Here is a 24,863-nt window from a genome sequence, read left to right on the forward strand (position 1 = left end):
TCATGGGCAGCCACCATCCTACTACTAGTATCGCCACATGCTGGACAGATCCCTGTGCCATACATGTGACATACTCCTGCCATACCATGCAACCCTGTCCATCAAAGCTGCACATGTCATCCCTGTCATACATGGTGTGATGGCCGCATGGTAGATGTAGTATCAACTGTCTGGATCAGTAATGTGGCACTGATGCACTTGGAGGTGGCATAATGGCTGTTGGATACTGCTAGGAAACCTTGCCCGTACATGCTATAGTTGATAACCATCCCTGCGAATGACGTCTGACTAGCCATTGTCCCATGTCTATCACATGTGCAACATAGGCGATCCGTGGCAGGATGTTGAACAGCTGTACAGTGCCGTGTAGATGTATATGGCAAAACACATGCATGTAAAGGTTTCCATGCGTATGTGTGCATTGTCACCGCTCAAGTCCATTAAGGCTGTGTATGTGTTGATATGTGACATATACACAGCATCAAGGTCAACAGCATTACTGTGGACGCATCCAGGCATGTGCAGATAGGTAAGAACACCAGTGTAGGCAAACAGACATGCCCACATCAAGACAGCATTCACATGGAGTATGAACAATGTAATGAGGTAACACACATATATGGTGATGATATCCAATACATAATGGGTGTTACATGTGTGTGACACAAACATGTCAGTCGAGTCAGTGTCATGATGATTTGCAAAGATAACTGTGCAGATGTATCAGATTTACTAGAAATGTATGTGCAGCAGTATCTCTGTACATCTCTGAAACTGTGACCTGTCACCATCATTATGTCTTAAAGATAATGCCTTGTACACGCCTGTCAGCATACAGCCGCCAGGAGGATGATGTCCTCATCCCGTACCTCCAAGAGAACTATGAGTTGTTGTTCAGCCATGTGCCACAGCATGCCCAGCAGTGGGACGACCTGTGGCAGAATCTTCGCAGGAGGGTGAACGATGTGGGTGGCCATAACTGCACCTACCAGCAGGTGCGCAGACACTGCACAGACTTGATATGACATGCAAAACAGCATGCCACTGCAATCGCCAGGGAACAAGGTGGAACAGGTGGTGGGCCACCAACCCAGCACCCACTCACACACACTGAGGAGCTACTGGCCAGTCTGGGGACACCCTCAGAACAGCATCGACAAACACTAGCTGCCATCGTGGAGGTGGGTGTCTCCCAACCAATGAGCCTGGAGTTGCCTGGTAAGTCAGTACTGCACATATGGCTATTATATCCCAATTAGTTGCATGTGTCACTGTACATTATGTAATGTAACAAGATATGCAAGGTATGTGGACACACATGCTGCATACTACAGTATGCTACCCTGTGTATGCACACATGTGCATACTATATGCTATTGTACAGGCGACTGTGTTAACATGGACAGTGCACCCTGTGGCTGTCATACAGTCATGGATAATGTTCATACTGCTGTGTCACCCCTATACAGGTACCTCTGGCGTGCCACACAGACATGAGTCCGTTGCAGGTGAGACTGCCATCAGTATCAGGCATGTTAAAGCATAGATCTATTCGCCATGTGGCCAGTTAACACCTGTACACTTGATGTTTGTTCCAGTCACGATATACAGGTTGCATCACCCATCATTCACACAGGCCACCCATGTGCAATATATATAAACAAAATGATACACCGACATGAAACCACAGTATTTGTCATTGCTACATGTGTGGACAGCTGTGCATACAACAGTGGAGGTGTTCTACAATGGATGCATATGTACTATACATTGGAAAAACACATGTGGTACGCAAACAGTACCACACAGTGAGCTGTGTTATGGGCAGCCCACAGGAGTTACCATTGTCACAAACAAAAGAAAAAGCTCCTGAGTTCCACTAAATCCACCACCTCGTAGTGCCCCTACTGTTGTGTGGACCAGCTTTGCTGGAATTCTGTTTTATTTGGATGAGTCTATAGAGGCTGTTGCCTGCCTTATATACAAATTTTGGTGCGGTGGGTACTTTGTCTTTCACCGCTGCATCGTTTTTTAATATGTGCCAATGCTTGGATATTATCTGTTTAATCTTGTGAGTTTCATCCCCATATTTCACAATGCATGATCTATTGTAACCTAGGCCATCATTTGTATCATTTGTCCTTTTGTTAGGTATTCCTTTACCTATCAACGGGTAGTATTTGTTACCCCATTCCTGTGTGATATACTGAGCTAAATCTTTCAACATCCTTTCTGGGTATCCCTTTTCCCTAAACAGGGTCACCATAAAGTTTATCTCATTCACCATATTGCTCTTTACTGATGTCATCCTTGCAGCCCTGATCATTTGCCCTTTCACTATATTGTATTTTACTTTATATGAGTGGGCACTAGAGAAATGCAAGTAGCTATTGCTATACGTTTCCTTACGATGTATCATAGATTGGAATGCTGTAATTACTGTAAATATATTTATGAAGGCAAAGTAATAACTTTAAAGGATAGAAATAGAACCAAGATTTATTTCAAGAATGGGAATTGTCTCAGTAGGCATGTGATATATCTGGCTATTTGTGACACATGCGAGAATTATTATGTTGGTATGACTGACAGATATTTAAAAAACAGAATATATGACCACTTATACTGTATAAAAAGGAAAGATGTTAATAACGCACTATCTAGGCATATAATAAACAATGAACTGTGTATGAACTTCAAGTTTGGGATACTGGAGGTGGTGAGTCCCAATCCCAGAGGAGGCAATATAAAGGCTATAGTGGGGGAAAAAGAAATTAAGTGGCAATTGCGGCTAGGGGCTGCCACACCGCCTGGGTTAAATGAGGTCATACCCACTAAGCCATTATTAAGAACATAATAACAACTATACCTAAAAGGTTAGACATATTTACACATGGAGAATGGATACATATATATGTAATATATATTAATTTATGGTTCTTAGTTTTTATTTTTTTATTTTCATTATTCATTTTGTATAAGAGTATAGAATACATGATGATAAACTGCACAATTTATTGTTTATGTATTTAAGTCAGTATATATAAAATGTACATAGTTATGTTTATGGCTTTTACATAGTACAGTATTTTTATGGTTTTTATTTTTTAGAGCTTTAAAAGCACAATATATTGGAACAATCAATTAAGCCATTTCATTAGCATTTTTGGCGGGTAAACTAACTATTTAATAGCTAGGATACATCAATTTAATGTTCTGATGAAATCTAGGAGCACTAGATGAAAGCGCTTAACAACTTTTATGTGTTTACATTGTTGGATGGTTTTTAAATAAAAGGATTCTTACTGCAGCGATTCGTGGCTTCTGCTTTACTGTGCTGTGTTGAGCAAGTACTTGGAGGAGTTACCATTGTGTTATATGCCCCTGCAATGGGTGCACACATTGTGATGTGCCATCTGACATGTCCCAGACACGTAGTGTTTTGGCTGCAATACTGTCACAGTATCCCATAACCCATACCCCACATACCAAACATACAACCCGTTGTCTGCATAGCCCTGTGGATAGTGACATATCTGACATCTATGGGTGTATGTGATATGGGACAACACAGACATGTGTGATAGATGGCCATCACACACATTTGCCCAACACACGTGCACACATGGCCATGGGGGATGGCCAGAGACACGTAGCCACACAGTAGATGTGATATGTATACACCCTGTTTCACATTGTCCACACATGGTCCAATTATAGCCTTAGTTGACTGATTATACAGTTGATGTGGTACACTGGACATCCTAAAAGCCTGTGCACAGCTACTGGAGGTGTCACTGACGTCTACCATATAAGATGTGTTGAACATCACGATTGTGTCATAGCATGACAGTAGTCACCTGTACAGCTTCCACAGACATTGACACCACATCAGGCTACAGATACTGTACATTTCCCTTGCTGCTGTAGGACATCACTGTTACCTGTGCACCTCATGTGTGTGGTATCTCAACGTCACATGGGAAATGGTGAATTGACAAGTCTGCTATGTGTGGACATGGTTGCCAGGCAGCTAAGACTCTGTAGTAGTTGTGCAGGGGTGTCGACTGTAGGTCCTCCAGTGACCTGTCACATGACACAGCATGGTTTGGTGTGTATACACCTCAGCATCGTGGGTCATAATCCACAGTTATGTCATGGGTATGCATGCAGTTATGGCTATGCAATGTGTACATATTATGCACTGTATAGCAATATAGACACCTCATGATGCCATGCAATGGCACAGTGTCTGTACTTCACACTGTATAGCAATGTAGATGGATCACACTACCCTTCCATGCTCATGCACATTTGCTAAACATGCATTCTATCTGTAGGGCATACAGACAACACTGCAATGTGATTCCCATTACGACGCTGTACTTGTGTCAGGACACCATTGTGTCAGACATGTATGCATGTTAATGCACACGTCAGCGGATTACATGTCAATGTCACGTCAGCCGTGTGTACTGTTATCCTGTTCTGGTCCACATGGTGTATCACGGGGATGCATGCATACTACCATGATTGTGTGAACTGCATGGCTACTGATATGACACCTGCTTGCTGTAGTGTGCACCCCAGGGAGGTATGGTATCTAACACTATTAATGTCTGAGCTGCATGCCGTCTGCTGTATCACAGGCATGCTGCATGTCATCTGTCAAATCACATGCATGGTGTGTGTGTGTGTCTGTGTGTCTGTGTGTGTGTGTGTGTGTGTGTGTGTGTGTGTGTGTGTGTGTGTGTGTGTGTGTGTGTATATGTGTGTGTGTGTCTGTGTCTATTGTAATTTAGTCTTTCTTTGCATTCACAGCTGATGTAGGTGCGTTACCCTCCTGTGGTCCATCTGATGTTAGTGTCCCCACAGATACTACCAGTGATGAACATATGCATGAGGTACAGGCAGGGTTGTCAGGGGCTAAATCTGTGCCAATGGTTGCCATCCCAGCTATGTCCCCCTCTTCCCCGCACACAGTTCTGTTGCCAACACATACCGCATCACCAGTGGCCATAGAGGAAGGACAGTCAGCATCTGTTAGCATGGGACAGGAACGTGTGGTGGCTACAGAGGATGTGTCTCCACACCATGGTGTCAGTGTAATGACAGCAGATGTGCCACACAGGCATGCGACCAGTGCTGCTCGTAGGAGGACCTCTGGCAGACATGCACCTGCAGGACAGAGTGCAGCAGCTGGTATCACGAGACGCATGTTCCAGACTGTAATGGCAGCACAGGCACATGCTGAATGGCAGAACAGAGAAGGGCAGAGGCTGCAGAGGGCTGCTATCCGTACCCTAAACGACAACATCCAGGCATTGGCAAATGCTCAACAGCAGATTGCTGATGTTCTGGACAGGCGATTGGGTGACATGCTCGGAATCCTTGACCGTAGCATGGCAATCCACGAGCTTGAGCTGTCTGTGCTGGAACATCTGGTAGGAGTGAGGCATAGGCCACGTGGACGTAGACCAGCTACACCACCTAGTGCAGGTCAACGTGAGCATACCACCTCACATACCCGCTCCCATAGTGCCGGTAGCAGTAGCAGTGCAGCTGATGCTGCACTGTCCACAGCAGGACACAGCAGGCCATGTGGACATGGCCCTGGACATTCCCAGTGGTGACACGGTTCCAGTGGACATGTGTCATCAGACAGTAGCCAATCTGTACCTATGCCTGGTAGTGCCCGTGCAACCCCTGGCAGGCACAGGTCACATAACCGTGGCCGGACACAGTGAGTTGTACAACCTGGTCTGTACAATCTGAAGCTGTCAATAATACCCCTGTGTAGGCCTCACAAAAGGCAGAACTGTGTGCACACATATACGCACACAGCAAACACATCCGTAGGGCACCACAACACCCACATGCATACTGAACACACATGTCCAATCATGTCACCGGCCCTTACCCACACACATGATGTCATCCATTGGTGCAGCCTATGCCCCTGGCAAACATTATCACCCTGTGGATATTATGAAGCCTGTGCCACATCCCTGTAATCCACACCATCGGTGCAGGGACATGCTCAAATGGTCTGATGCACAGGGTGAACAGAATAGTGAGAGAAGTGTGTATAACATTAGTTGTGTATGAATAGTGAGAGAAGTGTATATTACATTAGTTGTGTACTGTTAACATGCACCAGACATACCATGTAGTACAGGTTTAGCATGCATTGTTATATGTTCACAGTATGTGTCGTAACAACAGTAACAGCATGTTGGTAATGATGCCCTGGTTCCCTCCTTATGATCTACTTGCATGTGCCTACACGTAGCAGTGTTTGCAGTCTCCCATGTGTAACTGTGGAGTACTCACAGGCACGTATGGCAATATCAGCATGCTATACATAGCCTCAACCTGACTGTTGGAAAGGCTAACATACCACAGATGTCCACACATATACTGATCCAGATGCATGTGGGCAGTTTAATAGGCTACAGTGGCTAGAGACGTGACATCCATACTAGGTCACATCACAGGTATGTTGACATGGTGCAGGGGTTGTACACAGCAGTCTGGCCGATGCTAATGTTAGAGGCCACCTGATAGCATGAGGCCTCACTGTGTAGCAGTCATACCCTGTCACATTACAGGAACATGCACACACGCTTGGGGTCAACAACACTGTAACGCACACCCCATACTGTTGAGGTGAGGACCCCTGCCTATGTGGTCATCACCCTCACAATACTGTGCACACACGTGATGCGACACAGAGAAAGAACATGTACAGGTAGCCAGTACGGCTGAGACCTATGGCATCAACAGGGTAGTAGACTGCATCACCATGAGGGGTTAGGGATCCTGTGTGTTCTGTATGGTAGCATACACCCTCACTTCATGCACTAGACAGCCATACATACATACATACACACACACACACATACACACACACACACACACACACACACACACACACACACACACACACACACACACACACTGTGGAGACCACAAATGTCATACACATACTGATAGCTGATGTGTGTGATACACACACCACACCTACCTACGTCATGCTTTCCACACTGCAATATGTACAGATCTCTACAACAGCGTACAGGGGGGTTTAACAATTGGGATGTATTCCCCACCATATGTGGCATATACGGCCACACAAGCAAACACACATGGCAGTACTGTGAATGATACACCTGCTATATGATGATACATCTGACAGACATGCAGCAGTATTGGCCGCATTATGTGTACCAACGCTATGTCCAGCAATTGTGCTGCTATATGCACACTGGAGGATGTAAGTGTTACAGGTGTCAAGTGACATACAGTAACACCTGACCGCTGTGTAGGTTTTATGTCTTCACCGTCAAGTAACAGTAACATAGCGTACTGTTTGCACATGTAATGGTAGGATGGCGTGTGACACACCTGTGAGCTGTCCCCGGCAAACATCCATCTACACAGGTGGATCACCACTTTATGTACACACATCCATCCATACCAATGTACATCCTACCGTGCTGTCAGTATGTCACCATATACAGGTGTCAATGATGGGGCTGCATTGTAACTGCATGTTGTAGTTAGGCACAGATGATTTACTTACATCAGCTACTGCACATGCATGGTAGCTGCATGCACACTACAGATTGTACATGTGTCTTGATCCTACATGCCTGTCATGTAGCCATGTTTGTATGCATTGCAATTGGTGGACATGTGTGTTGACATAGATAACACATGGACTGTTGTATGATATGATGGGTGTCATGGGTAACTAGTACAGAGGGAATGTGTCCTTGGTCAACATTGCTACCTCATGTACTGTTAGCACTCAACAGCCATGGATCCACCTTCCATTTGCGTGCATATGATTGCTGTAGCCGCTTGCCTGCACGGAGGACAGCAAAAGCTATGCTATGTACATATGTGTTGTGTGTGTGGTCCATGCACATATCCACTGCAATTACATGTATGACATATCCAAACATGTGTGTTTATTGGTGTACAGCGACAGTCATCTGTCACAGCTGTGTAAGACCCAGGGCCCCTGGTATGTGTAGAGCTTACCTGGTTATGTACAGTGGTATCATTGCAATGCATAACACATGATGGAACCCTGTCGGTACATGTGTAGTCTGCACAGTTGCTGTAGACCTATGTACAGTCCACTGGTCATGAGTCACACGGTGTTGTGTTAATGTATATCTGTGTATTGCTGGTCCAATGACATGGTGATGTCTGAGGGCTACATTGTAGACTGCGGTGTGTACCTCTGTGGTCTGCACCTGAGACATCTGTGATGGCTCCTGAGTATGTACTGGTCAATACATGTAAGTGGCCTTCATGTACGTGGGGACAGTAATACCATACTGTGCCCTTCTGTGTTTAGAATCCGTGTGCATGCAAGATGGCCCTTTGCAACTGGTAAGTGTGTGAGCATGCCCAGTATGCCATTGTGTAGATGGACACACAGTACATTCCAAACTGCGCCCTTCCGTGTTTAGAATCCGTGTGCATGCAAGACGGCCCTTTGCAACTGCTAAGAGTGTGAGCATGCCCAGTACGCCGTTGTGTAGATGGACACACAGTACATTCCAAACTGTGCCCTTCCGTGTTTAGAATCTGTGTGCATGCAAGACAGCCCTTTGCAACTGCTAAGTGTGTGAGCATGCCCAGTACGCCATTGTGTAGATGGACACACAGTACATTCCAAATGGACGTGTGATACTAAGCGTGTGGGCATGGCCAGTGACACCTTGTGTCAGTGATGTGTCTCTGTGTATGGGCATGGCCATTGACATCCTGTATAGCGATGGTGGTCATCCAGGCAACAGATGTCCATTTTCGATGTCACGATGGATGCCTACATTGAACACACTGGTTGACTGTCTTGAAGGGTGTATTGTCTGTGGCACGTCCTGTATCTATGTAGTGTTGTTGTAGTGCTCCGTAGATATTTAGTTGCCCCGATCACACCACTGCCATGTGTTTGTCTACATCTACCTTGGGACAGTAATATGCTTTCAGACTGCTCACTCTCTATACATTCCCTATCAGCGTCCTTGCCTTTGCGGATGATGTCACCCACCTAGAAGTATGCCTCTGGGAGTGCTGTGTTCAGTAATCTTGGTAGCGTATTCTGTAAATGCATAATGCTGTAGTGTGATAAGGTAGTTAGGTGTATGTTCGACTCCCGGCCCTGCCAAGTGTGTGCCTGTGTGTGTGTGTGTTTCCAGCTGCCTGGGGACACAGTAATGCTTTTATATGCCTCACACCACATACATTCCCTATCAGCATCTTTGCCTTTGCGGATGATGTCACCCACCTAAAAGTATGCCTCTGGGAGTGCTGTGTTCAGTAATCTCAGTAGCGCGTTCTGTAAATGCATAATGCTGTAGTGTGATAAGGTAGTTAGGTGTATGTTCAACTCCCAGCCCTGCCAAGTGTGTGCCTTTGTGTGTGTGTGTGTGTGTGTGTGTGTGTGTGTGTGTGTGTGTGTGTGTGTGTGTGTGTGTGTGTGTGTGTCTGTGTGTGTTTCCAGCTGCCTGGGGACACAGTAATGCTTTTAGATGCCTCACACTACATACATTCCCTATCGGCGTCTTTGCCTTTGCGGATGATATCACCCACCTAGAAGTAGGCCTCTGGGAGTGCTGTGCTCAGTAATCTTGGTAGCGGGTTCTATAAATGCGTAATGCTGTAGTGTGATAAGGTAGTTAGGTGTATGTTCGACTCCTAGCCCTGCCAAGTGTGTGTGTGTGCATGAGTGTGTGTGTGTGTGTGTGTGTGTGTGTGTGTGTGTGTGTGTTTCCAGCTGCCTGGGGACACAGCAATGCTTTTAGACGCCTCACACCACATACATTCTGTATCGGCGTCTTTGCCTTTGTGGATGATGTCACCCACCTACAAGTATGCCTCTGGGAGTGCTGTGTTCAGTAATCTCGGTAGCATGTTCTGTAAGTGCGTAATGCTGTAGTGTGATAAGGTAGTTAGGTGTATGTTCGACTCCCAGCCCTGCCAAGTGTGTGTGTGTGTGTGTGTGTGTGTGGGTGTTTCCCGCTGCATGACAACAGTACATTGCTTTTACACTATTCACTCTCCATAGAATCCGTACGGTGTCTTTGCCTTTGATGCTGATGTCAGCAAGCTAGACGTATGCCTGTGTGAATGCTGTGATCTAGTAATCACGGTAGCGCATTCTGTAAATGTGTAATGCTGTAGTGTGATAAGGTAGTTAGGTCTGTGTTCTAATCTCAACCCTGCCAAGTGTGTGTGTGTGTGTGTGTGTGTGTGTGTGTGTGTGTGTGTATATATATATATATATATATATATATATATATATAGATATATATAGATATATATATAGATATGTATGTGGATATTAGCACTATTGAATGTGCTGCATTATCTGTACGTGATCACCTTGGATGTATCTAAATCTGCTATGGCTCTGTGATAATGCACATACTGTGTGCTGTAGTGATCCTGGGTTATAGTTGTGTAGTGACCAGTTATTTTGTTGCTGGGTATTACAAGGGACATTGAAAACAATGATAGTACAGCAGCTTTAAACAGTCGTGTGCACATCTCAGCAACAGTCAGCAGTGGTTATTACATTGGAGGATGAGTATGGCTCATATAACTATGTATTAAATGACAATACTATGTAAATCAGGTTAACATTACTGACTCCCATTTATCCACAGGTTGTGATACAGATCCCAAGAATGTATGTGTATACATTGCCAGCTGCAGGACTGGAATATTGTTGAATGCATGGAGGGGTGTCCATGGCCAGAAATGGTGATCTGTACAGCCTGGCAGGTATGGTCTGTGACTGTCCCACAACCTCCTGTATATGGCTGACAAATGCTGAAACTGTGTACATGCAGACACACACACATAAAACAGACTGCTAGGGCTAACACATACACACACACACATTGCATCAACATTGGGCCATGCAAAAACTGTTGTCCCTCACACATACACACATACATACATGTTGATTGGATGTCTCAATGACAAGCTCTGGAAAGGCAACAACATACCCTGTGCATATGATGACACCTGTGCCACCTCCTGTAATGTGTAACATTGATGCAGGAACAGACTAACATGGTGCTGATGCACAGGGTGGCTTTCTAGCACTGTATTAATGTTAAAATGTTAACACAAAGTGTAATATCCTTCTAGGTGTATGTAAGCAGGCATGATGCATTACAGCTATGATCATCAATGTAGTATAGTTTACAGCACTGTTACTTCTGAAGATTTATTATCCATCCATGTGCCATTTGACTGACGTGTGTAGTATTGGCAGCATGTGTTTCAGAGTGTGCAGTATATGTGTGATGTGTGTAGTACAGATTTTCATGTATTTATTTGTGAACATGGTGAAGGTGCACTGTCTGCATGTACATGTATAGTGGACAGATTGGAATGGTGACATGCCCTGTATTATACACTGTTAACACTTCATAGTTTCTATTGGTAGCCAGTATACATTATAATACACATATTGTTGTACTTGTCTACACATATGTGTATGATATGGTTTTACACGGTGCTGTGGATGATACTGTTACTATCTGTAATTGTTTTGCATTATGGTAGTAGACACGACCTCAACAGTCTGAATAACCAATTGTTATATGATATCTTCACAACTGACCCACACATTTAGGACACACAGTAGCATGTGGATCCTTCATGTACTATACTATACCAGTAAGCACTGGTATTGACAGCCACTCATTGCTGGGACATTGTTTGACATATAGCCATGTTAGTTACAAGCAAAGACAATAGGGATATTCCTGTCCACATCTGAAAATCCATACTTTGGCCTACAATGCATTCTGCACATGACACAGTTATTCTACACAAGGGTATCATACAGATAGATACATGTTATCCAACCCATGCTGTAAACCTATAAGGCTAAAATGAGTTAGTCATCCACATTTACTACACATACTATACCAACAGTAACACATAGGTATTAGACCCCAATATGTATAATGGGTAACAATGTGTACATATAGACAAGTGCTATGTCATTTGACCTTTGATATTTGCATTTACAATGGTATTTTGAAGTGCATCACTGTATCACATAAGCAGTGAGAGGTCTGCATGCATATCCACCAAGGTGGTTGTACAACTATGATGAATGTCCATTATTGACAGACTTTGCTGTGGTTGAACTGTTCTGCATTAGAACACATACATGAACAGTCACTCACACTATCTATATAAACTGTCATGTGTGTGTGTGTGTGTGTGTGACACAGATGACCTAGGCCACAGACAATTCTGGTACATGTAGTTGACAAGTGCTTTAATGCTCCACCAGATGTGTCCAGGCACCAGAACTGAGCAGCACAAACACATGCTCAATTACATTTTCTGTTTGTGCGTGTGCCTCATTATGGCATTCCTGTTCATGTGTGTGTGCATTTCTGATGTGGGTCATCAGCCACAGTTGAACTGCACATCCAGCATCCCCCACTAGGTGACCATGAGGGTTGTCCCCATTGCCAAATGTTTTGTACAGCTGTATCAGATGCCACATATGGGAAGCATTGTAGCTTCCAGGGCAGCCAGCACACACATTCAGTATTATGGGCTGGCCATCACACACAAACTGCCACTTGATGGAGGGGAAGCCCTTGTGGTTGATATAGGCCCTACCACACTCACTGGCTGGTGCTTTGATGCATATGTGCGTGCAGTGTATTGCACCCACTACTCAGGGTATTCCACTATTGTGTGGAAAAGACACATATTGCTGCCCAATACCTCACAGGAATTGCGGATATATACATGATCACTGACATGTGCTGACATGGCATTCATGAAATGGTGCAGTACCCTGGATGCTGATGTTTGTGAAATCCACATCATATCACCAGTTGATCTCTGTAAGGTACCTGTTGCTAGTATCCTTAGGGCAACACATACCTTGGTTTCCACTGGGATGGGTTTCCCTCTGTTGGTTCTGTGTGTGAGACATGGCCTGCATGGCTCAACAATCTTCTGCAGGAGGTCTCTGTCCACTCTATAGCGCTCCACTATCTCCAGCTCATGTAGCCCCTGGTAGGTTACCCTGTGCCTGCACACTCTTCTCCATCTACTCACTGTGTGTTGCTGAGCAGCATTCACATTGGCACAACCCTCACCATGTTGCATATGTTGACGTATAATAGCAATGGCAGCCCCTAACATTATGTTGTCTCAGTTAAGCTTTTTCAGTTTTCACTTCTCTTAGTATAATACAGTGTTGCAGTGTGTCTGACAAAAACATGGTGGAATGTTGTTTGTGGAGTTGTAAGTGCTGTGCTGTGCTGGCCTACTGTACTGGCTGTGTAATATGCTCATTCTGATTGTTTTCACCTGCTAGCTGTGGTAGTTCTCCTTGGTTAACTTACTGCTATTTGTTTACCTTCCTTTTCACTGTCTGTTTCCACAGTGAGCAGCACCACGCATAGGAGCACAGAAAAGTGCACATCCGCTTCCACGCACGTGCACAGGCTTATACATGCTTACAAACGCTTACACTGGCTTACACAACATTACACGGGCTTCAACAATCTTACACTAGCTTACTCGTTCTTCAACGCGCGCACACGGGCTGACACGCACGCACACATGCTTACTCAGGGTTACAGGCGCACACAGGCACGAACACACTGTAAGCAGGTTTGCAAGAAACTTCAGTGATATCCATGGTGTACACCGTCAGTTTCCTGACTTTACCTAGGATAAATCATAACACGCCTCTTCCACTGATGAGTAACTGACAGCAAACATGTGACACACTGCTCCAATAAGATTACAGTGTTTTATACATACACACTCATGATGTCACCTATCTTCTACTCTGATAGTCCCCTTAACCTACTCTTACACTGTAGAGGCTTGGCCCATATGGCATGACAAATTATGATTCACTATCCTCAGCCTCAATTGCATAGGATTGCCTACTAATGCTTGGTTACATCTCTGAAAGAGCGCTTCCACACATAGCAACCAGTACTCAGTAGCCATGTTGTCTTCAGCTTGCCATTCACCTGCATGACGAACTAACTTTTAACTAAATTACAATTTGTATGTATATTTTAAATATTTTTCTTGTTTTGAAAGTGCAGCTCGTTTTCACGCCACTGTGCTACGCTTAAACACCGGAGATCGGGGGAGGACAAATAGAGTTTTATTAATTTCCAATGGAAAAAGATGCCACTCGCCTTATATTTGGCCATTGGCATGCTTCTTCAACTAAATGCATCCTTTATTTGCAGCTGGCATTGCTCTGTTTAGCTACTTGCAGAACGTTACTCGGTTAACATCCGAGTACATTTCTGCACATAACTCTACTCTTTCACGGACAGCTTACTGTTTCATGTATCGCAAATTTTACATCATTTGCATAGCTTTCACCTACAAATGGGGTAATTTGCATATCCTAACATTGTCCGTTACAGCGTTTTTTAGGGGCTGTCTTACACGCCCCTACAGGATATTGCTGAATAGCTCGGCAGACATCTTGCCTTGCTCTACTCTTACTCTACTTGTACACGCTGGCCAAGGCTTCATGAATACTGGCCTAAGCTTTGCTGTGTGCTAATATGTCTATTTGTGGAGTATGCATGGCTGTAGGTATGTTTTGACCTGCTACATCTGACATTTCTACAGAGCAGCTCCCACTTTCATCATTTGTAGAGGTGACAGCCCTATAGGAACTATATATACAGCTGTGACATTTGAAAAGTCAACACATACCTGCGGTCAATACTAAACTGACTACTTCAGCGCTTTTCATACCTTCAGATTTTTCTTGTAGTATTATAGTCGATAATACTGTTTCCTATAACATGTATCTGTTTCTGATACAAGATATATCATTTTATTACACCACTACACACAATATATGAAGAAATCACAGGCCAGATGCCATTACATTGCTTTTGCAGGACACACCCGCCCAGAGTGTTGTGTTCCTCACAAAAGCTAACAGGTGCTAATCAGAACATATTATGCTATCATCTACCTTATGTGTTCGCCGGTATTTGCACTTTCCGTCAGTGGCAGAACTCACATGCGAGTGTGAGAGACTGAACACTGTATCAGGGACACTGCATAACACCCTGAGGGACACATTTATTTTGTTTCTATTAACCTTCCACATTGACTATCACAGGGCATAAGTATTCATTCACATTTATCGAGGTACATGCTTTTGACTTATACATGTTTTGTCATTTGTCATCACATCTTTCTTCACACCTGTCCACCTAATATCACTAGTTCTGTACATTTATTTAGGACAGGGTTACCTTCATACCTCTCAGCTGTACACATTTTGGGTAAATGTCCCGAACTTAGGCTTATAATTTTGTTCCTTTTTTCATAATATTGTGCCTTTCTGGTAAATTAGTGGCAAGTCATTAAGGACTGTGAAGTTAGAAAATAATGACAGACATTAGTATTTTATCATTAATAACCCGCAAAACATTCATACTTATGAATAATCCATTATTCTATCAACGTTCTAACTTTGTAAGAGGAATATTTAAACTATTCCCTATTTGTACTTATTTTAAAATGCCTTTGTCCAGATGTCTTATTCTGAAAGGTTGAGAGGTATGGTTACCATCTTAGTCGCACGCATGTACGTCCATGATAATCACTTACAAGACACTGATATAAGTCCCTACGTCTTCCCCCAATGGTTTACACAATATCCAGTAGATGGGTTCTTCATTTTTGGAAGATATAGGCGTGTGCTATACCCACATAGGAATATTTAACACTCCCATGGGGTGGACCTAATAAATCTGTCCCAACCAACACCTAGGCACCTAGGCCCATTGTTGCATACCCATGATTCCCATACCTGACACCCCTCCACAGTAGTCATAAGACATATTTAATGTGAGCGATAATAAAGTATGAAGACACTTCTAAGCACTATCCACTCTCTGCGTATTGGGACATATGTCATACATTCTGTCAACCCATGTGTTATTACACTTGCACAAGCTACTGTTGCATGTACAGCTATATTGTAGTTGCGGATGGCACTTCTTTGCAGCAATCATTACAGAACGGTGCCTGTAAAGAATCACAATTTTTGGGGTCCTGCAAAGGACACCTATATCCATGTTTAAAAGTAGAACTTGCAGATCTGGCACACTGGTACTTTCCGGGCAATGGTTTGGAAAGCAGCAGTGTATTTACCTTTATTGCATGTCTGTATGTCTATCCATAATAGCTATGACGTATCCTATTCATGTACATGTGTTATATCTACAAGGACATATGTTTATATGTTTGTTATGTATATATCAATTAATGATGTATGTGTGTGTATATATATTTCTTTATTTCATATATTTATTTAGTTTAAGTCTGTGGATATATATCTATACACAAATATATATATCCATATATAGATATATAACTAACGTGTAGAAAACAGCATATCCTTATTGTGGGTTACATATGTTTACTAAGTCTTTGTGCTTACGTGGGCTTTATTGATTGTGACAGTACCAGTAAAATATCTGTAATCTGGTTAATGGACATATGCGAAACACATGTTCACCTTTACATATTTAAATGTCTTTACAGCACAGACGCATTCATTACACTTTAAAATTATATGTGCTGTAGTCGTAGTTGAACCGGGACTGCATTCACATTGGCCGGATGCTGTAACCACTATACTAATGGTGTTCTGACTCATTTATATGCATACCCATAGTACATAGCTACATTAACATATGCCTCACCGCTTCACTTACAACACAGGCATCCATTCTCCTGCTGGGAAAAACACGGTACTACATATTACACATTCCCTATTCCCTACTGCTCTGGACCCAAGCTGCATATTTAATAAATCCAAGGATATTCAGAACTCCAAGGCTTATAGTCCTGGCACATACAAGTCTTTGATTGTCAGGGTGTTCATGTGTTGATCTGGGTTTAGGCTTGTCTGCCTGGTGAACGGAACTGCCCTGACAGTGTTCAAATATCAGACAAAGCACATGGACAGAGTTTGTCCATTTTATACATTTTTTCCTGTGTTTACAGACACAAGTGTTTGGACACCTGTCAGCAGCTTATTATGTTGGCAATACATAATATGGGTGGGGGTGGTTACAATACATAATCCACGGTGAGTGGTGTTCCCATTCACATTTGACTACTTCCGGTATTCATTCATATGAGGATTATTATTTTGGACATGAATTAACTACAGGTATGCAGTAGTACAGTAAACAAATGTGAAGGTTTGTTACTGTAAATATGTACGGACCTCTGTAATACTCAGGGACTACCCCACATCCTTCACAAAATTCATGCTAATGTACATACTATTATTCTGTCAACTTTCAAAGTTTGTGAGAGCAATATTTACATCTGTCCCTATTTGTCCACCCATCATTTTAGGCTTTGTCCAGATTTTGTTGCTGTAATAGGTTGAGAGGTGTGGTGTCAGTATGTGATTGAGTAGAATATATTCTGTCGATAATTCATGTGGGGAGACCTGCATGATGGACAGGTGTTCCGTCCTGCGTAGTATGTTATGCATGTCTGTCTAGAAACTGAACAGTACTGTGACTACACCTACAACTTTTGTCCAGATGTGTACAGTACTAGACATTGTGGCGTGTAAACAACTCTGATGTTTAAACAGGTTACTTATCCCACGCGGGATGTACACAAATTTTGCCAAAACATGAACGCGCGGGCTTTTGGAATTACGAAAATGTGATGGGATGTTTACAAACATGGGATACATAGTTTCAATCCTGACACTGCCTAGGGTGACACTTCCTACTACATATGGGTAATACTCGCTATGTGTAGGTGTATGGCTGCGCAAGGTTGGTAGCCTAAGTATGGCTGAATTTGGTGGACATTCGGACATGGGTGCATGTTGTGTGCTATACAGGGGATGTTGGGTATTGCATTATGCATGCATGGGTTCTGCATTTGGATGTCCCGGTTCCGCATATACCATCCTATGTGTATGTGCCGGTTACGTTCCTGTTCATGTGTATAGCACATTTTAATATTCATATGTTTGTGTGATTTTGGTATACAATATGGACTGTCAGGTTACTTTACGATTGTTATATGTTTGTTCTTTGTGTTTCTTTCTGATTCACATTGGATTGGCACATTTTCCATTGGGCAATGTGGGGTAGTTGTAGTATTACTACGTGACTTTGCAGTATAGCATATACCACGGACAGTGCATGGGACAGAACTTCACTTCTTTGACAATAGTACAGGTTATTTGTTTAGTATTTAAGCTGCTTACACCATTTCATTTAGGATGTAGGTGTTTAAAATATGACATCACTGACTTATGCATGTTTCACTAATAAGTTAGGGAATATATTTTGTCATGATATCTCAGGCCAGTTATCATTTGTTTTGTTATTGTCAGCAGAACAACACTGGCCACAGATGGACTGTCTGTCGCACAGAGGTGCAGGTGGTAAACCTCACTTCACACACTGCTCCGTCATACACCTCCAGTTTGGTCTATTGTGCATCCAACACAGTCTCGCCTTTAGGGATTATTGCAGTTTGCATACACCCACACACATATTACAGACACTTCTATCCATCCCTTGTTTGGTTGCTGTCTCATGGCACGGTCAAGGGAACACATTGCATAAAGTACATATGTCAGGTAACTGTATGGTTGTGGGGACTACTGTGACATTTTCAAATTTAAACATGGCTGCACAACACGCACATAGGTACACACACAAGACTTATCTTTCATGACATGTAATGTCCACCCAGGTGATTCCCGTTGTACCTTCACACATGTGGACCAGAACAGCTTGGACCACATATGTCCGAAGTTTGCTGACATGCTATGGACATTGTTAGTGTTGCCACCTTTTCATGCGGCTGGGATGGCATATCTTCCGGACAGTACTCAGATTGTATGACAGAACACATATCCACAGACTGTACTACAGATGCTGCTGTCATTTTATGCATACATGTTGGCTTACTTTTGCGGCAGTTTATATGCTCCGTCTGTTTCATTTCCTTGTTTATATTTGTTGTTATATGTCATGTCCAGTACAGACATTTGTTGTATGTGATTATTATGCGATGTAGGACAAATCATATTATACGGTCGCAGGGTACTTTACACTTGTGATGTTTTGCTATGGCCACAACTGCCCAGCTGTGTACTATCACTACCAATGTGGGACTACTGGTGACCCTGCCCATGGGGCTGGTAGTGTGTATTGGCGGCGGGCTGACATGATGCGCTTCACTTCCACTGGGTATAACTACTTACAGTGCAGTACATTACAGACACACGATTTTAAATATCATTTGTTCCACGGATGGAAACTCCACATTGTGTTGCGTGCATTTCTGTTTGATTCTCAATTTTGTGTGGCCAGGAACTGTCTTGCATGCTTTGCATACGTTTCATTATCCACGGACACTGATAGGTGAGATTACTATTGCAGGCAGACTATAATATTCAGCAGTTTAGGTTGCTCATCGACAGCCGACATTGACATGCCTCCGGGCGCAACTTGGAAACGCCCCATGCACTCGCGCACGTTTCCTATGCATGTGGATGTGGCAGCAGCGCACCTTCATTAATATGCATATGGCCCTACTACACCATATATACGCCGCACGGCCGGCGCAAGCCTTACGCCGGCCTTGCGCCGAGCTTCATGAATCCCGGGGTTTATTTATTTAATTAATTATTGACATTTGTTGACCGGGAAAGTCCACTGGGTCAGGAATCCATTTTCAGTGGAGGCTCGGGGAGAAAAGCTCCACAGTTATAAAATGTTACACAGTCATTATTAATATGCAGAATAAGCAGTACTGAAACAGTACAAAAAGATCCACTGTTATAAGATATTGGGCAGTTATTAGTATATAAGAGAAACCGAGACAGAAACAATGCAAACATTGAGATATGCAAAGGGGTACTAACCTATAAACATTCTAAATACAGAAGATGTATTTACATTTATTCAATTCACATGAGAGTAATCAATGACCCTAGTATAGTTTAATATATATTATAAAATATTGAAATCAGAGGAGGGTGTCATACCGCTTGCAGTTGAGGTATCCGATGGGGTTGATAACTTTATGTTACTGAAATTAAGGGGGGGTTTGGGTTTACACTGTAGTTCACAGGTGAACTTGGATTGTTTAAAAAGTAGGTTTTTAATGCTGTTTTAAAGACCACTAGGGAGTCAAGCTGAGTGATAGATGTGGGGAGGCTATTTCATAGTTTGGCAATCTTATGAGAATATAGGCACTGTCGTACTCTCTTATTGGGTTTGGCAATATGTAGTAGGGTTATGTCTGAGGCGTGGAGGGTTCTGGTAGGGGTGTATGTGTATAAGATGGATTGGAGTGCTGGACATCTATTTGGTGGGAAGATTAGCTTATGGGCAAAAGTTAACTGAGTATAGTAGAGATAGTGGTGGAATTCTAGCCAGGACAGGTTTGAGATAGCATTGCAGTGATGAGAGCGGTTGGGTATGCCGGAGGCGAATTTTGATATTTTGTTGTAGCATGATTCCAGCTTATGATAGAGGGATGTATGGAGATTGGTGAAAATGGGACTTCCATGCATGAGGGATGGGATAAGCAAGGTATTAGCTAGTTTTATCTTAGTTTCTTTGTCGAGGTAGAGTTTATGCTGGTATAGTTTGCCTAGTTTGAAATGGGTTTTCTTTATTGTATTGAATATATGTTGTTCAAAAGAGAGTTTATCATCAATTATTATTCCTAAAAGTTTTGTGTATTTCATCTGTTCTACTTTAGTTTTGTTGTGTGAAAGTATCTTGAATTCTGTGCCTGGGGGTTTTGACGAGAATTATAATAGTTTAGCTTTTTGGGGGTTCAGCATTAATTGGACATCATTTACCCTGGGTTCTATGGAGGAAAAAACATCTTGCATGATTGTCTGGAGGTTAATGAAATTGTTGGAGGAGGAGATGGTTGATTCATCAGCATATTAGATCAATATGCTTTGTTGGGTGGCTTTATTTAAATAATTAATGAATATATTAAAGGGTAATAGTCCTAGAATTGACCCTTGGGGAACATCTGTGTTGTTAGCTAGGTATTCTGATTGCTAGTTTTGCCATCTGACTGACTGCTGTCTATCATTCAGGTAGGAGGACAACCAGTTAACCACACTTTGAGAACATCCAAATGTCTGTAAGTATTGCAATAGCTTAAGGTGTGATACTGTGTCAAAAGTTTTTGATAGGTCCAAAAGGAGTACAGAGGTAAATAGGCCAGCATCACGTGCTTTATTCACAGTATCTGTGAAGGAGAGTAAAGCTGTGGTTGTGCTATGACCTGGACGGAAGCCATGTTGAGTGGGAGCTAGGAGGTTGTTGTTACTGAGGTGATTTAGTAGTTGGGTTTGTATACATTTTTCCAGGATTTTAGATAGTGGGGAAGAGAATGGAGATTAGCCAGTAGTTTGAGAGATCATGATTATTTCCCCCTTTACGTAGTGGGGAAATAATGGATTTTTTCCATAGCAGGGGAACGTAAGATTCAGTGATGGAATGATTGATGAGAATACTGACAGGATATGCTATGGGTCTGGCTGTGAGTTGTAAGTATTCTGGTGGTAAGTTATCAGAAGAGAATGAGTAGGACTTTAGTTTGGTTAGGAGTTTTAGAATTCGGGCTGTAGGTACAGATTGTAGTGAGAAGGGTGGGTTGGGTGGTATACTATTTGAGAGGGCTGTAGTGTGTTTAGCGGTGGATATGAGGTTTGTTTGTGTGGTAATTTTGATATTAGGGTTGGTTCTGAGGATGGATCCTTGATTAGTTTGCGGATGGTTTCAATGAAGTGGGAGTTAAATGTTTGTGCTATTTGGTAAGTGTCTTTGTCTGGAGAGGGAGATGGGGTTTGAATGTTGCCTGGGATAAGAAGGGAGGATACAGATTTCCAGAATTTATTTGGATTACTACTTTGGGAAGATAGTTGTGCGGAGAAGTATGATTTTTTATCAGATATGATCTTTTTTTTTTTTTGCAGTATTTCTAAGTTTTTTGAAGTTTTGCTCATGTTCTGTAGTTCTACATTTTTACAGGCTTTTCAGGCTTTTTCTCTTAATAGGAGGGATTGTTTGGTTTACTTAGTTAACCAGGGGGCATGGTTTTGTTTTGTTCGCTTTATACGAAGAGGTGCTTGGCTATTTAATGTATTAAGAAAGATATTGTTGAGGTAATGTAAAGCGTCATCTAGGGACAATGATTTTAGTGGGGACCAGTTTTGAGCTTGCAGGATATTGATGAATATGTTTTGCTTATAGTTGGCAAGGTTTCTAATAGATTTATGTTTGTGGGGTTTGGGGATCTGTAGTTGGGTTCTATAGGTGAATGCAGGTAGGTGGTCATTTAGCATATTTGAGAGGGTACTGGTATTGGTGTAGTAGTGGGGATGGGATACAAGTATCCAATCTAGTGTAGCTTTGGCTCAGGTGTTTAGTGCACATGTACGCTCTGTGATAAGTTGTGTAAAACTATGGAGATTAATGCTAATATTAGGAGCTTTGGAGGTTAGGTTTTGCGAGTTGATGTTAGTGTCTCCTAGTATGATAGTTTCCTCAGAGATATTTTGGTTACTCCAACTTAGGAAGTCTTTTAAGTGGGGGATGTTTTGACCAGGGGGGATATAGATGGTGATGATACAGAGTTGTTTGCTGGGGTTTATATGGAGGGATGTTATTAGGATTTCCATATTATTAAAAGTGGGTACTGGTTTTGGGTGTTTATTTATTGATAAAAAGTCCTTATAGACTAGGGCTATACCGCCTCCTTATTTTTGGTTTCTGTCATTGTGAAGAATGTTATAGCCTGGTGGAAGGATTTTGGAGTCAGATATATGTATTTTAAGCCAAGTTTCATTTATTGCTACTATGTCAGGTGAATCGTGATGTAGCCAAGACTGGAATTCACTAAGTTTGTTACAGTGGCTTCGTGCATTAATTGTAACAAAGAATAGATCATGGGCTTTAGGGGACTGGGTATAATTTGTTTGTGCATTTCCTATGCACCCTCAAAGCTGCATTACTCCACAAGAACAACCTTAATAGAAAAGCTTACTTAAGGGCTAGAGAGTAGCTTAACTATTAACAAACCATAGTTTATTTTCCCCTTGGGTCTCAAGAAAGCATCAGTATCAGTATGCTCAAACCATGGTTTCACAAGAGTATTTTTTTTCCTAGGTACTTCCATTCAAACAAAAAAAAAAAAAACAGACAATGTATACTTTTATATAAATTATCAGTTATGTTAGCCTATGGTTTTACACTGTTTTCATATATTATCATTATGAAAAATAGAAAAAGAAATAAGAACTATTTATAATTTCACCAAACACTCAGTTAGTTTTCATATAGTTCTATCATGACAGTTTAGTGAATGGTAGCAAAAATAATGGGCAGTACAATGTCAAATACGGAAATAATCTTCTGAAATCACACCAGTTTCAGGCAGTTAATAGACTTCATCTCCCCCTGCAGGGTGTACTTTTAATTAATCATCTCTCTCATCCATCACTATACTGTATTGTAGATTTCTGTGTCTGCAGTTACAACATGGTCAAGTTTTAGAAATGTAGACTTCCAAGATGGCTGGATACTCATAAACAGTTTAATTCCAGCTTCCCCAGTGTGCAGAAAGAAATTGAAAGCTAAGGGCAGGTAATTCTGCCAGTGTTAGTAAAATTCAGTTACTGGCTAGTAAACCCACTGCCTAGATGCTAGCTAGCAAAAAAGAAACATGGAGAACCTGAAAGGAAATCAACTAGAAAAGGTAAAGAGAAAACATTGACTTGGAAGAATCCTGTAGCTGTTCAGCAAAGAGAAATTCAAGCTTACACTTTGGTACAAGAGATGGCTTGCAGTAATTCATAGGAAAAAATACATCAAATGTGCTCAGAAATAATTAAAATAAATAATTTATTTTATTTTATTTATTTATTTCACATTTGTCTACTGGGAAAGTCCAAATGGACACAGCTCCTTTTTCAGGGGAGGCCTGGGGAGAAAAGCTCCATTTATGAGAATTACAAAGTTACAAATGCTAACAAACACATTAGATTACAAAGTTACAAATGCTAACAACACATGATAGATTACAGAAGTATTTACAAGCAATAGTTACATAATGATGGATCAAACAATTCTTTGGTTGCAGCCATGTACATAACAGATAATGATGGAACATAATATTCTCTTGTAGACATTTACATCACAGATACGTAATGATGGAACCTACTGTTGCTTAGTAGTGGACTATTACATCACACATTATACTTGAGTATTTACAATCTAGAGAGATGGACAATTAATTTCTATGTAATAGTGTTCGAATATAGGTATACTACAGCACTCAAATAGTAATATTTGGTTAATGAGGCTGAGATAAGGGCCTATCCAGGACAGTTACAATAGCAGAGTCAAGTGTATTTTAAGGAGGATTTTAAATTGTAACATGGAACCATTGGAGTTTATTGGATTTGGGAGTTTGTTCCATATTTTAGGAATAAAGTTAGAGAACAGTGATTCCCCACCTGAATTGTTGGCTTTCATAACATCTAAGAGGGGTTTGTTATTAGACCGGAGGGATCTAGAAATGGTGTATGGTGATATAAGATTATGGAGAGCAGGGATTTTATCTGGTTGCTGGAGTATTTTGTAAGGAAAGGTTAAGTATAATAGCTGAGGAAGTTCTAGCCAATTTAGCTGTTTAAGAGATGCACAGTGATGAGCCCTGTATGAGGCATCTGTAGTCAATTTGGCTATTTTATTGTAACAAGATTT

Source organism: Protopterus annectens, chromosome 2.part1 (genome assembly GCF_019279795.1).
Source record: "Protopterus annectens isolate FY-2018-M chromosome 2.part1, PAN1.0, whole genome shotgun sequence".
NCBI lineage: Eukaryota > Metazoa > Chordata > Ceratodontiformes > Protopteridae > Protopterus > Protopterus annectens.